Source organism: Gambusia affinis, linkage group LG22 (genome assembly GCF_019740435.1).
Source record: "Gambusia affinis linkage group LG22, SWU_Gaff_1.0, whole genome shotgun sequence".
Lineage (NCBI taxonomy): Eukaryota > Metazoa > Chordata > Actinopteri > Cyprinodontiformes > Poeciliidae > Gambusia > Gambusia affinis.
Genome location: NC_057889.1, coordinates 19,814,517 through 19,830,710, shown reverse-complemented (window position 1 = coordinate 19,830,710; position 16,194 = coordinate 19,814,517).

Here is a 16,194-nt window from a genome sequence, read left to right as displayed (position 1 = left end):
AAAAAAAGAAAAAAGAAAAAAAAAGCACTAGTTTGCAACAGATTCCCTAAAAGAGATGGCCAATTTTTGAGTACATACTCTGCAATCATGAGGTCACTCAGAGTTGACCTCTAACTAATGCCTCATTAAGAAAAAAATGCAAATCCCAAATGTACAGCGCATGAATATTTCCTGTAGATTTAGTCTAGACTGTGTAATCTAACCATTAATCCAATTTAAAATAACCTCCATATTAATTTGAACGACAAGTGTTATTTTTTTTTTCCAGCCTCAAACAATCCATCAGTTTAAAACACACACACACACACACACACACACACACAGACACATACAGAGAAGCCGAATAGTTCACATAATTGTATTCTCTCATATCAACCCCCAACATCACACGACGGATCGCCTGCGTATCACACAGGACTCCGCTGTGTGTGTACGCAGCGTGTTTGTTTCTGTGTTGGAGAGGCCGGATTAGTGTCGGCTGTCTGCACCCTCTCCACCAGACATCCAGTCAGCAGGGATTTTAGGCTCTGTGCGCTGATACAGTCTGAGAGAATATAGCCGAGGCCTTATCGCAATCGTGCACCTAAACCCGATTCAATTCCTCTGAACTGAACGTTAGTTTTACCCTGGAACGCTTACTAGGCCTCAGCTGGACTCGAGGCGGTTGGAAACTAAGACATTACAGTTACAGAGTAGAGAGTTAACAAGGATTTAATAAGACCTTACTATGCTGCTGTTTACCAGGTTTAGGTGGATTATAACTCAAACCACATCCCATGAAATGCTTGTCTTTTTATTTAATAAGAACTATTTTGTAAAACGTCTACACACACACAATGTAAATAACTTCAGAACTCAACATTATGGTGACATATGCCTTATTATAGGCACAACGGCAAAATGAAGACTATCGTCAACGTATCAGGCATACATAGTTAAAATCTCCCAAAACATTGTGACTTGGAACGTGGTTTGGTCGGATAGAACAAAACTTTCTATTGTTCTTGTTCATAAAGAACTTTATAGAAATGATAAGTTGTTACATTGATGATGTAACATTGTTTTGGTAAAACAGTTTTCATGTGGACTAGCCCTGAAAACCTTGGAAGTTGATGTGTGCCTACGTTTAAGTTTAAAGTTCTTCATACCTCTAGCAGATTTAAATTCAGAATTATTTTCAGAGACAAGCATCTTCAAAGACAATAAAACAATCCAAAAGGAGTATAAATGTTTGGGTGAAAATACAATATTTGAAAAACAATGCAGCTTGGGAACTGAAAAACCTAGCTGCAATGCTATTTCGACACGCTATTGGGTGTCGTTTGCAAAGCGTCCAATCTAGTCACTCATTTTCCGTGGCGCTCATTGGCTGTAGTCCCAAGAGTGGGGAAAAGGAAGACCGCTAGCTTCTGCAGTAGTCCTGAGACTGTTTCCAATGCATTCACTCCATCTGCCTCCTATTCTGCAACTAAAACAGTTAGATATCAAATATCTAGCTCCTTGTTGGGAGAAAACACAACACCTTAAACATAGCTTGGTCACTTTGTTTGCAAAATAAGGCATTCAAAATGGTTTTTTGTTGTCGTTTGTTTTAAAGATGTAGTAGCAGAATGAGTTGCAGAGATCGATTACATCTTCAGGCCTTTATTGTTAAAAATGTTTCATACCTAATGAGCATTCCTGTCAACAAAACACATCAAAGGCTACCTGTGGCCTCCATCGGCCCCAGACCCGCCCGTTCCTACTCTACTGGTCTTTCCTGGAAAAAAAGAGAGGATGGAGAAAAAGAGATGGCTGTATGTTAGGATGTATGTAACACACAACGAGGTCAGGAAAGGAATGAGGTGCAGCACCATGTCCTTCCTGCAGAAACAAGCCTTCAGTCCAAGGAGATATCTGGACCATAAAGTAGAGAGTGAAGCATCTTAAGCTTCATGGCATCACCTCTGAAAACCACGTGTCATAAACATGGTGTTTGTTTGTTTTTGTTTTTTCAACTACCCTGATTTCAATTGATGATTTATGAAGAGGCGTTTGCTGAACTCTAGTCATCTGAATCAAGTGGTAAAGCAGGGAAACATGTAAAACGTGCAGGACAGTGTGCCTTCAAAACCAGGGCTGAACAGCCTTGCTCTAGACGTGTGCATTGCAATAAGTCAGGAAATCAACACAATTTTTTTTACGGTTAATGCGACAGGCATATTCAGAAATTTTGAGATTAATCTCAGAAATCTTCTAGAAAAAAAAACAAGAAAATTTCTGGGTTTATTTTACATGCTTGTCCCGTGTGGGGTCACCAGGGGTGCTGGTGTCAATCCTCTGTACTCTATATCCTAGTAATTAATCACATTGAAATTCTTGCATGTCTTCAAGTTTGGGTGAGAGGCGGGGTCACCCTGGACAGGTCGCCAGTCCATTGCAAATTTCTGTTGTAAATTTGCTAGAAAGAACATGGGAATTTTGAGATTAATCTCATACATTTTCTAGAAAAAACTTGGAAATTTTGAGGTTTCAGAAGCCAAAATTTCCAAGTCAAAAATGTTTGACTTTTGAAACTTAGAAATTCCATGTTTTGCTCTGGGGGAAAAAAAAAAAATCAGTGATTAATCTCAAATTACAGTTACACTTACAAGTCAACTTAAACTCCCAGATAAGCACAGGTAAGCTGTGGTGGAATTTGGAGATGTGTGCACCTTTTACATTATTAGATGTGTGGGATTGGTTTAAAGAATCAGAACCAAGTAACCCAGGAAGAATGTCTGCATACAGGCAAGAATGTTGTTAAAACCTATAAGCTGGCAAACGTTTGGGCAAGTATATCTGAACTAACATTGTTGAAAATAACTGCATTTTGGTTATTTGCTTACACAGTTGTGATGAGCTGCTAGAAAATGACCAGCGGCAGGTTGATATGGAAACCATACCTTTTATATTAAATTGCACTGCTAGATCTCAAAGATCCAGATAAAAAAAAATACTAGCAAATTTAATCTGAGATTGAAACGAATACACACAGCAGTTCTGATAGATAACTAAGAAGGCAGAGCAGTAAACAGTCTGGGAGGGTGGTTACTGGATTAGTGGAGGGTGTGATTACAGCTGAGTGATCAGTAACAGCAATGACATGGTGGTGACAAGGAGATCTACAAAATTAAGCTAACTGACGACATGTAAGGGATAATGACGGACACAGAACTCAAACCCACATTCAGGATTTTGCCTGGAATTAACTGTGACAAACTAATCCTCAAAAAAAAAAAAAAAAGAGTCGTATGTCTCAAAACCCAGAACCAATTCAGATTAGTAAGTCTGGTCACTCAACCTTCTACCAACCACTGTTGCCCTTCCTCTACGATATCGTAACAAAAAAAAACACAAATATGGAACAGAATGGGTTTTCACAGCCCTTAATGCACCGTGGCAGGAAAAGCAGGCTCAATGACAAACATGCCTTTCATTCGGGCCTGTGGTATTTGAACAGGTCAGTTGATTTATATGGTAACGGATGGCATGACAACAGGCATTACAAGAACGACAACTCCACCCTGTTTTCAGGCATGGTTTTCTTTGAATTCTACAAAGTCCCTGGTGCCTCTCCCACCAAAATCAGCTGCAGTGTTTACATTACATGTCATAATTTAGCTTAAACCTCACATGCATCACCTGGCCAGAACGGAGACTGTTCAACCACTGGAACAGGAAAAATAAAATAGATTAAAAAAATTCCTAAACAGAATAGTACAAGACAAATCTCTCACCAAGAGTTGAGCACTTCAACAGGCAAGAAAAATATTTGGTAAGAAAAGAAACATCAAACCACCACCACCAGGAACAAGATGATGGTGGTAGAATTGTCCAAAAGAGGAATAAAAACATGCGAATCCCAACTTGAAGCTGTAAATAAACTGAGGGAACAATAAATCAAGTGTAGTTTCTCTAGTGAACAGTAAATATATTTATGTTGTAAAGTTGGAAATATTTTTGTTAGTGGAGAATTATGGCGATTCAGTGTGACAGTATCTTTGTAGATAGTCTTGCCATACAGTTCCATATTTGAAAAAGACATTACTTTTTAAGTCTGACGGTTTACATCTTTTGAAGAAACAGAAGTTTTTCGGTAATAGCAAACCTTGTCATGCTTTTGAACTATTTGCGTGACTTTCGTTGTGCTCTCTGTAGTGCAGCTTTATCGGAATTAGGGATATAGAATACACAGTATTCTGCCTTGACAGTATGGGGTCAATGCTCCAGCGTTTACTGGTCCCAATTTCTGAAATATTTATTAGCTGAATTAGTCAGAAAGTACATCAAGCCATCAGTTTTACTTTAGGCTCAAGCATCATTCACCCTAAGTTGAGTGAACCTTTATCAGCATAGACAGAGTGTTTGCATAGGACTCCATGAGAATAAGTAACATCATTTAATATATGGTATGTGGTAGATGTTTTACTCAGACTGCAGAGATTTTTGACATGTTGAAACCCCTCCAAAGCAATCAGGTTTCACTGATGATCAAATTATGTATGCTACTGGTTTGAGTATGAATCTAGTCCTAATTCATTGAACTGATAATCAGACACACAATGTGGGTATAAAAACCAAAAACAATCAACTTACTGTACTGAACAAGTATCACAATTAAAAGTAATTATCTTTAATGTGATAACAGACGTTCAAATTAGCAGACTGCACCAAAAAACTAGACATCCTAACTGGTTTCATACAAGTACATGTCAGCTATAAAGGGGTATGCTACTTTTTACTGCTTATGTTTGTGATTGTTTTACACGTTTTGAATGAGATATGCCAACTATGTAGCTGCATAGGTAAATAAGAGAAACCTATTTTCTGATCACCTTAAATAGCAGGATTTTTCTGATGGAAATGAACTTTCAGACAACGTCATAGTCCACAGATAACAGAGGAATGCTTTTATCTAGATAAGTAAATTCCTGTCACAATGAGAGAAGAGGTGGTCGCTAGCTTGGTCTTCCGCCCTTTCTCCATCCATCTGTCCGTTTGGTACAATGTCAAGTTAGGAAAACTGGATGTTGAACATGAGGTGATAGTCCTTGTCTTGCAAATGTTGTGTACTTGTGACTTTACTGCCCAGTTGAAACTGTGGCTGGCTCATTGGCTGGTGTTTGAAAAGTTTCCAGGGTGCGTGGTGGCAACGTGTGAGTTCTCCATCCTGTCGTGACTTCCAAATCTTGTTCTGAAAATTTAGAAGGAAATTGTGAGATCTTTCTACACGTGGCTTCACATTTCTGCGCTAAATATCTTTCCATTTTAGACCAAACATACCTCCGCCTGATTTTGTGCTCCCATTGGTTCTTCTCTTACTCTGTCACAGAGAAACACACAAGAGGTTTAAAAAGTGATAAAGATATAGCTTATACCCAGAATACTTTTGAATAATGCCATTACATATATTTTGAAAAGCTTGACTCCAGCTCACAAGTTTTTTTTTAATTTGAATCCGGTGGTGGTTTAAACTAAATGTATTCATTTAGCTTTTTGAAGCACAGATACAAAGTATTTTTAAAAAAATGTTACTTTGTGATTACTCTGCAGGCAACTGTCTCAGTCATGTTTCAAGATAGCTGCTGGCAATAGTAACAGCTTTAGCTCCATATGAACGTGTCATATCAGCGTTCTCATTTAGCTTATTTTAAAACTAGGGAACGGTCGAATCGTGTCATATTATTTGTTATTTCTGTAAAAGAGATTCTTTTAAAAATATTTCTCCTCGTCTCCTGAGAGTTCTCTCACATTCAAGGCAAAAGCAGCTTGACGGTATTAAATATGTTTAACCATGTTCATGATTCTAGTCACACAGTGGTATAAAACATTCTTTTTGAGTTCTTAAAGCTACACTGAAAAACAACAGGTGCTAAACAAATCCAAGCTATTCAAGCTATTTCAGAAAGGTTGACATACCTTTCTTTTTTTCATGCTTTGTTTTAAATGTGTCATATTTCTCATGATGAACATCATTACTTAGCGTTCTTAAGAATATTATTTAATATCTTTTTTTTAAAAAAAGCTGGTCAGGTAATTTTTGGAGTTGATTTTTAATCAAGCTAATTCCACACAACTGCCTCTGTTAGATTGCAAAGTGTTGAGACAGAAGATTTTCTATGGTGTTCCTCAAAGTCCTGTCCTGAGGCCATTTAAATTACCAATTTTTTGAAGTAATGTAACATCTTCATTATACAATTGAAAATTTTCACTTTACAACTGTGAAGTTAGAACCTTCGTGTTCCTCACGGTTCTCTCCTGAAGCCATTTAAAGGGCCAATTTTTGTAAGCAACATTGTATCTTCATTTTAAAATGGTAAATTCTGGATTCATGCCGATGAGACTGTTTTGTTTTGTTGTGAAGAATACATTACTTCCGTTGATTCTGTCCTTTGCTATGCTCTACACACTGAATTCATTTATGAGAGACTAGTTCAAATAGACCGGCTTCTTCTTTTATTTGCCAGAGATCAGAACTTTTACTTGTTGACTTACAAACAAAATCTAGAAAACATCCCCCTGACTCAGTCATACCTGCTTTTCTGGAATGGTAGTAATCATGACATCGTTTCTCTGTTCCTAAACCTTCCAAACATTTCTTCAGGGTTGGGAAGATCTACATCTTGTTATTGTGCACTTGGAATGCACCGCAATAATGCTTGCCTTGACACCAGCTATTTCTCTTTCTCAGATAAAATTTTTAATAATCACTCTTATCTGTTTCATTATCTGTTTCATCTGCATTTGGCTGTTAACCCCCAGCAGGTTTCCTGAGGATTTAATAAATGACTGAAAGCAGAAAATGATGAGATTTGACTTTCTATCAGTAACATGATCTTAAATAAAGATAGATGTCGTAGAAAGGTTAGGGGAAAATTGTTGGACGGTCTTTGTTATGAAGTTCGAAAGACAAGAAATGAGCAACTCAGTCTTCAGGTCTGCGAGAACACCAGTTTCTCCTCTCCTGTTACGAGCCTATCGAGATTTTGTTTTTACATCCGCCTGTAGTCTGTCAGCCTGTCAGGTTACATAACAGATCCAGGGCGATGAGAAAGAGCCTGGCAACATTTCGGAGCTTCCTTCATGCCTTGTAGAGTAAGGTCACTGACCAGCGCAATCACCACTGGAAGTTTTTCCTTTGTGGAGGCATTGATCTCAGTTTCCCTCTCGGTTCAGGCATGTATTGCCCAATGAACAGCTGACGTTTCAAAAGAGAGGAACATCTGATAAAACTATATCTGTCTCTCCGTGTGGGTGGATGTCGCTCCTCTGAGCTTATGAAGCGCATTAGTTTGTGGTGATTTTGGAATTTACAATATTTGTTGTCGTTGCCTGGGAGTCCTCAGTGCTCCCGCTTTCTTCAGTCAATGCGTCAAACTCTTGAGCTGTACTGAAGTTTCCTAAATTCTGCTTTACTGGTCAGCTCTTAACAAAGCAGCCAACATTTGGGCTATATTTCCTGCTTTCTGCTCAGATAGATCACTATTTGCAATGGTGGTCTATCTCAGTAGTGCCACACCTCAGGGGGGAATTGGAAACAACAAAACGTGATGCGAAAGTGATAGCTTGATCATAGATAGAATCTTGGTGAGCAGAAAGAACTGTCATTTTCAGGTTCAACACCCCAAAGATTTGACCATTATTTATATGGATAAGTCCTAATTATATAAACTAGATACTCTAATGAAATAAGTGCTTAAATAAGGTAAGAATTGAATAAATTAATGTTAATGTTAATGTAAAGTTTTGGGGGTTTTTTAAGGCCAAAATCATATATAATTTCAGCTTTTTTTTTTCTTCTAATGTTTTTGTTCTACTGTAAAATATGAAAGAATTTTCCACTGCACTTTGTGAAATTGAGTCCGACATTTGATTGGTTAACCGACGTATTAGATCAGTGGTTTTGACCAGAACTGTGTCAGTAACCTGGATGTGTAATCCAGACAGACGAAATCCGTTTTTGATGTGTTGCAGACTGCAGCCAGTAGAAGCTTTAATATTTGATGTCTGCTTCTTACATTGAATGTATTTAATAAATTGTCTGCAACAAATTAATGACATGCGTAAGCAATACTAATTGTGTGGTCACATTTAGCTTAACAATTACAAGTCATGGTAATTGTTGTATTTTAGTTTGCAGGAAAAACACGTTCTTTATTTATTTCTATTAATTCTGCCCGAAACGTTCGCTGGATAAGCACCAGCAGCCCTCCTTACCCCACTAGGGACAAGGGTGTTAGAAAATGGATGGATGGATGTTTTCAACATGCTGACTCCTTAGTCTTGGGGGCCCCCTGGTGGTGTGGGGGCCCTAAGCAGCCGCTGTACTCGCATATACTTTGGTCTAATATATATATATATATATATACATATATATATATATATATATATATATATATATATATATATATATATATATATATATATATATATATATATATATATATAAATAATGAATAATAGTAAGAAACATTTGGTGATTTCCAATTAAATAATTCAGATCTACAAAAGTATTAGTCCGGCACAGAAAATGATCTTCAGCGCTTCTGTGGCTGTTTTACTAACTCATGTCAGATTTTCTCTTGATGGTCAACTCCATCTTCAATGTTTGATGACTTTGTGTGGTTTAGACCTTATGGGTCCAGCAGCAACCTCAGTCTCAAAACCTCGTCCGTCCTCTGACTGATTGCTGATAATCAGCCACTAATTGCTTCTAATGCCCCACAACAGATGCGACTTGCATGCAGAACTTCTCTGGAGACTAATGGACAGAGCGATGAAGGGAAACGTGACGGCAGGAAGAGAGAATGATGAAATAATGGAGGGAGCTCATACCATCGAACTGTTCACGTCATAGCCGCTGCTGCCCCTGTGGACGTAGGAGAAAACATCACAGATCACCAGGTGACAGGAAGACATTTTCATCATCCACTTTATCTTCACTGTCTGTGGATGATGAATTATTTACCTGTGAAACGTTGATTTATAGCTTAAAGCTGGGAGCATTTATCACCTTCATTTTCACCTGTAAGGCTGACTTCCCTTGTTCACAGCCGTTCACACGTCCTGCTCTTTGTCATAAATCTGTGTACCTGTGATAGCCATCGCCCCGCTCCGGCGCTCGGCCACTCCCGCTTCGCTGCCCTTCCACCATTCCTGTGCACTGAACCGTTCATTCCTGCTTGTGTGAACGCCATGCCGAGCCTGGGGTGAATTACTCAGTCAGCTGTTTCAGGCTGTCATTGCTTCTGCCAGAACAAACTATCATTCCCAAGATGTCATGAAACGCCAACTTTTCTGGATGGTTGCTCTGCTTTTGGCTACTCTCAAGGACCTGAAAGGAAAGCCTTTCTTTAAGTCTTCTACGCTTACTTGGATAACGTCCCTGTTCTTTAGACCCCACTCAAAACGTTCCGAAAGACAAATTGATGAATAACTTTATAATATGACATCAACTTTACATAATACTGCCCTTTTGAGATACACGGGTTTTCTTATATGCAAACCTTTTCCTACTTACAAGTTTATTTAACCTAAGCAATCGCTTCTTCTGAAAAGACCAGAATCCTTACGTCTTTAGACAACTCCAGTTTAAAAAACAAAAGGAAAAGTCAAACTGGATCATGAAAACGTGATTTTAAAACCTAGAAATTATTCCCACGTTTGCATAAGACTGCTACAATGCAGCCTCGCCTATCCGCGGTTCAGTATTTGTGGAAAATCTGCCAATTCATAGATTTGTTTTTGTAAAACATATCCAAAAAATTGGAAAGTCAATGTAACTTGGGAAGCTGAAATATCTAGGCCCAGTGCTACTTGGCACACTATAGGCTTAATGACTTGGTGAGTTCGTGCCCATGTCTTACCTCATGAACACAACTTGTCTAAGTTGTGGCAACGGCTATAATTACTTCTGACCATGATAATTAAGTTGTTCCCACAAAGTAAACAAGTTGTCTCCACAAGTTACTAAGTTGTGGCCGCCATGTTTTTTCCCACTAACATGTCACCAGACAGGTTCAGTAGGCCAGTGTAAATGCTGCAGAGATTTATAAGCTTTAATAAACAGCATTTACACGTATGACACTTTGGAGATTAGAGCTCTTTCAAGGAGAAGTACTCTATTTACTGGCCTCTCTTAGACGAAATATGTAGTGTCTCTGTTCATAGTAATGACTTAAAAGAAATAATAAAGCTGTCAAAATACCCATGAAACAGAGCTCTTTTAAACTTATGGTTTTGCTTTTTACATTGTCTTACTTTCACATCAAACAGTAGTTTTCACTAGAAATGTGTTTGATTCTCAGTCTGCGCTTCACTCAGGCATATATCATAAGCGGTGCAACTCCGTCTCCCATTAAAATAATGATTGACATCCGTATAATCAACCACCCAGTACAATGGTTTATTGGTTCATAAAATCTTATTGATAATGCTGCGATGTTTTTAAGGGAGGAGTTGATTTAAAATAAAAGAAGCCCGTACTGGTCTTGTTCTCCCCTGGATAAGCCATTAGCTTCAGACTAATCTAGGTTTACACCAAATGGCGATGGCAAGTGAGTTATTGTCTGGGGTGGAGATAATAATTATGGCTTATAATGTCATAGTCTTTTAACAAAACCTCACTGTGCAGGACGGGCCTTATGTCTTTTCTGTTAAAAAACTCCACAATACTAACAAGGTTTTGGCGTCAACTAAATAGACACTCTGCATTTTTACAACGCCTTTCAATCAGTTGATTCGATAACTATTCTTTTCTTAAAAAAAAAAAAGAAAAAGACATCAGTCAGCGGAATATTCAGGAACAGGAGGCAGGAAAACAAATTGCATTCAATGTTTTCTTCCTCTGTCACTCTCACTTGCTCACTTGTTGGTTTGACACTACTTCAAAGAGACACGTGGATGTACACAGATGTGTGTGAGGCTTGTGCAACTCTCACAATTGCATACACAGATCCAATCAGGATCTGTGTATGCAGACTTGGTGGCTCCAAGTCCAACCCGTTTGGCCCGGTTACCCCTTCCATGACGCTTCCTCCACAACCCGGCGACGCCCTTAATCCAAAACCACCTGTCAGGTCTGACGAGTCTCTCTCTGCCGTGCTTTCACACAAACGGGATGGTAATAATGAAGCCGTTTCGGAACAGACAACGTGAATCACCAGAAATGCGTGCCGCCCCAAACAGAAACTTCTTGGTCACAATTAATCGTTTATTCCCTGACGCTCCTTCAATTACTGAAATTCCAGCGGCGCGACGTAGCAGCAAAGCATGGACTTACTGAGTCCCATTTATTTAACATGGAACAAGACGAAACCAGACTTGACTTAACAAAAACTGATTGAAGTTGAATCTACGTTTAAAAAATAAAAATAAAATAAAGTATGTGTCCTCTCACCTGTTGCAATTGGTACAGAGGGCGAGAAGAGTGATGCTGAGCACGAGGAAGGCGACTGAAGAGATGACGGCTACTTCCGGGGATGAAACCCAGCTCATAAGGCTATCCATCGCTATCGGGGCCATCGTCTGTCACCGATACAATGTCAGTTTGCCAAGCAAAAACAGGCCACATGTCTAAATATCTAAAGTTATGTGTTATCCGTCAAGTTCACACTAATGCCATACAATACAAGCATGCTAAGCTTTTTTTTTTTTTACATTGTTCCTGAAGAAAAATTTGCTTATCCGAAAGTTAGCTTATCCGCTAGTCCAGAGGAGGCTGTATAGTAGACTTTTTAGTAGTTCCCAATCTACTAAAAAAAAAAAACTATTTTCATGTAAATTTAAGGTAAAAGAAAAAAATTACACTTTGAAGGAGAAAACTTAGCAGATAACTTTTAAAGAACAAATAAATGACCAAACATAAAAAAAAAGAAAAAAATTATAATTAATAAATAAATTCAACTAACTTACATTGTTTTAGGCACGGTTGTGCTGAAGCTCAGGCGTAGCTGTTCCACCAACTGTGTGTCAGTCAGGCACCTGCCCAGCTTTAAGTGCCTCACGGCTCTCGGCGCTCAGGTTAGGGAGGGACTGTACTCGCTGGCATCCTGTCTGCTACGAAGGAGGTGCTGACAGAAGCCCATATGTTGCTCTGCACTATCACATCTCAATTGCATCCACAGTTGGATGCCTCGGTACCTTGTCATGCCGGCGGGGCCCCAAGGAATGCAGGAATGCGCCTTTTTCTTTGTCATGCCAAATATTTCTGGAACAGTTACCTTACAGGCCGATCAATGCAATATTTCAGCTGACTGAAGTATTAAGTTTTAAAGGAAATGCAGTAAAGTGACTCGGCTGCTAGATGCTAACCCACGTGCATGGTGTTGCTTTATGGAAATATGTTGATTTAGTGCATATGAGCACTCAGGAAAAAATAACACACACACACACACACACACACACACTTACTCACACAACACCTCCCCCTAGCAGCAGATAGCAGCACTGCAGGGAAAAAAAAAGGAAGAGATTTTGATTTTGGTTGTTTTGGTAAAGATGAACGTAGCTGTATGGATAATCTTACGGGAGACTGTAGATAGTACGCATGATGTAGACTGCATAATAATAAATTTATTGTATAGCTGAAATTTGGAATTTTTGACATGAGTAAAAATAAGATCAATATGTTTAATCTGAAACAGGAGGTAAGCTTTGTCTCCTTTTCAAAACTGGCTATGCAGGTTTTCTGTGTTTTAATATTATGATGTCTATATTTTGGTTTCTTAATCATTCTATTTTTTCTCTGACATTTTACTTGTTTGAAATAAACATTTTATTAAAATAATAATAACAGTATGGTGTTGTTCTCATGGTGCCATTTGCTGTCTCAGATGTAACACATGTTCATATATAAAGTATGTTTGCTGCAAAAGGGCTCAAATAAAAGTGCAATTAAAATATCATCAGAAAGTTTATTTCATTAAGTCACTGTAATTAAACAAAGTTAAATAAAACCACGGTGTTGTATTTTACGTGCTTGTTTCTATTTATTTTGATGATGACTGTTAAACCGTCAGTTTCTCAGAAAGATTTGAATATTACATATAATATGACCAAAGAGAAAATGATTTTTAATCTAGAAATCTATAGATACAACACATTGTTAAAGCATAGTCTCTGTAGTTCTGAACATCCTTTCACAATGAGCATAATTTGTCCGCAACACACATAAACACAGATCTGATTAGATTGATAAAATAATATCTGAACCACAGGAATAGCTGTCGTGGACCGGATTTGTCCTGCACGCCTTAAGTTTGACACTTGTGCTCTACAAGGAGCACAAGCCGCAAAACGTCATCGCTAACGAGAATTAACGTTGAAAGAAAGAAAGAAAGATGTGTCTAAGCACATGAATGGAAAGTTAAGTGGAAGGAAGAAGTGGAAAGGTAGAAGAAGGTCAACAAGAGGCAGGGATAACTGCAGATCATTGTGAGTTTGGGGGACTGGAGTCAGAGCTCCAACAGACGTTATACGTTTTCACACATTTACGTCGCTTTTTTGTGAAAAGGCTCCTCTAAATATTCAGTAAACACATTCAGAATTCTTTGCGGTTGTTTTTTTTTTTTCTCCCCCCCTTTTCTGAAGTCGAGCTGCTGAAATTATTCTCACAAGGAAGGCATTAGAGAAAAAAAAATGGGGTCTTTGTTCTGGAGCGGGACGGCGAGTGGAACCCGGGTCTGATTGGATTAGAGCGGTTTCAGCGCCGTCCTCCAAAAGTGATCGATTTAAAGAATTCAGGCGACTGTCGTGTTATGGTGAGATCGGGGAGACTCTTCTGCACATAAACGTGCGCAGGGTTTTCTTTTTGTTGCTTTGTGGGCGTATTAGGTGACACGCCATCTGACTACAGTAGTAGAGTGAATAACGTGAGCCACTCCTGCACAAGTATGCCAGGCATGTGGACTCGTTTCTGCTATTTCCTAACTCGGCAGAAAAAAAGACACTTCCAGCAGAAGTTCCTAGAGTAGAGTTTTTATCACGTTTATGTTGCGTTTTCACAAAATTTAGGACTGACCTGTAAAACCAGTAAAGGAAATGTTCAAGAATTGTGTTTGAATTTTCATTCAGATTATTTATTTATTTATTTTCCTCAAATTCAATTTACTGCAAACAATTGAAAATTGAACTTTCTTCATACCAACGTAAAAAAAAACGAAACAAAACAGAGAAGGACTTTATATGAGGGGCAAACAATAAAAAGGGAAGCTTTTGGTGTAATGCACAAGAATGTCAGTATCTGTGACATTTAAGTGAGAGCAATACAAAACCAACATCTTTCCAGTGTTGACATAGAAGGTTTTCCAGTTTGAAAGAAAACCCCTACAGACCAGCACAGTGGCCAGATACAAAATTGTCTTTACTGCAGACAGTCTCCCTTTTTCTTAAGCCTCCAGCTGCATGCCAGCAACTCAAACCTGTCCTTTCACTCACTTTTTCCTGCTTTCCTCCATAAACCTGAAAAGAAATTCACAAGACTCTGGCTGGATGATGACGTCCACAGTCTCCTCTGCAAAATGCTTAGTGTGATAAAAGCTGCTTGCTTAGTTTCCTCTCAATTGTGTTTTCTTTTTTTTTTTTTTTCATATTCCACTGTGTGAAGGTTCAGCAGGTAACTTTTATAAAAAATAAAAAAAAATTTAAAATAATATATTTATTTATTTTTTACATATTTCTGAACAATGTCACTATGTTCTGACAGTAGAATATCAGACAGAGGAAGCTCTTTTGCTGTCTCCTCGTGGTCCTACTGCCATCTGCAGAAACACACCACAGAGAAACAACCAGGAAGAAGGTGGCAGCAGTGTCAATCATCCTAGTGTGCGCGCCGCTAGAGGTGACTTTTGGCTGGACAAGGTTTCACCAAACATTAGCCTAGCTAAAGAAATTGAAGTTGGGCTGAATTTCAGGAGAAAAGGCCTTAAGAAGAATTTGAATGTATGTAGCCGAACCATCAAGATACAGGGTTGTAGAGGAACCCGAGTCCTGACCCTACATTTTTGGCAATATAGTGTATGTGAGGCAGAAAAACGAATGAAAACCACGTTCACAAGTTTGTGGTTGTTTTGTGACCAATCAGCCACAAAATGTTTGCTGTAATATAATGTTTGTGTATTGATTTTGTGTCTATTTGTGTCTGAGTGATGTCTGAACAATGTTTGTGACTGCAAAGGAAAATCAGCAGCCTCTCTCCCACAACACAGGATATGGAGGAAAATCATGGCCAATATCACATATTTGGATTGTTGTCCCGAAAGCCTGATTTGTGCAAACAGGAAACCAGCTAACAAATAACTTCTCTTTGTTTAACCTGGCAGAGGAAAATAGGATTACTGCTTGGGCGCATGAATCCACAGGGTTCATTCGGCCACTCCAGGAAAACCCCAATTAATGTTGAACCCTTTAAATCTCAAGTAAAAACCCATTTATTAATAAAGCGCTACTTAGAATTTGCTCACAGTGAAATCTGATATTTACAGGTAAAGCATAACACAGCCAGTTTGTTGTGGGAAAACAAAGCAGCAGAAACAACAAACTTTCATCAAAGTTTACACAACTGCACATGTGGATTTCTAAGGTTGCGCAAAGACATGCATAGCCCTGCGGAATGTTTTCAACAAAGGCTTAAAAGAAGAATATTTCACACATGTGGCTTCAGTTGTAAATCCAAACGCACGACTCTGACAAACCTTACTGACATCCCTCAATCAAGGTGTTTTCTTTGGAAGGAGTTCTGATCCTGGGGTCGGCCCTGAAACCTGTCACCACAGAACTCACTCCACATACTGGGAACAAGGCAACAAAGATGTTCCTCTGTTTTACATCAGTACATGATCGCTCAAGGTTCATGTAACAGCATAGAATGTCAAGATTCTCCGAGGAGTGAATACGCTTGCCTTGCTTTCTTGTTGCAAGAAAGTGCGTGACCCGGGTGACCTTTCCTGAAAGTTTGGCCAATGCTACCCACTTGGACGAGCCAATTTCATAAATTGTATAAACAATAATAGCAAACCCCACCCCCCTATTCCTTACTCACCCCTTTTACTCCATGTGAGCTGGTTTATTTGACTGTAAGTGAAGAAGACTTTAAGTTGTACTTTGTTTTTATTTGTTGATTTTAAATTTCTAATTAGTAATGCATGACTTCCTCTTTCCCTGGGGTATAAACAT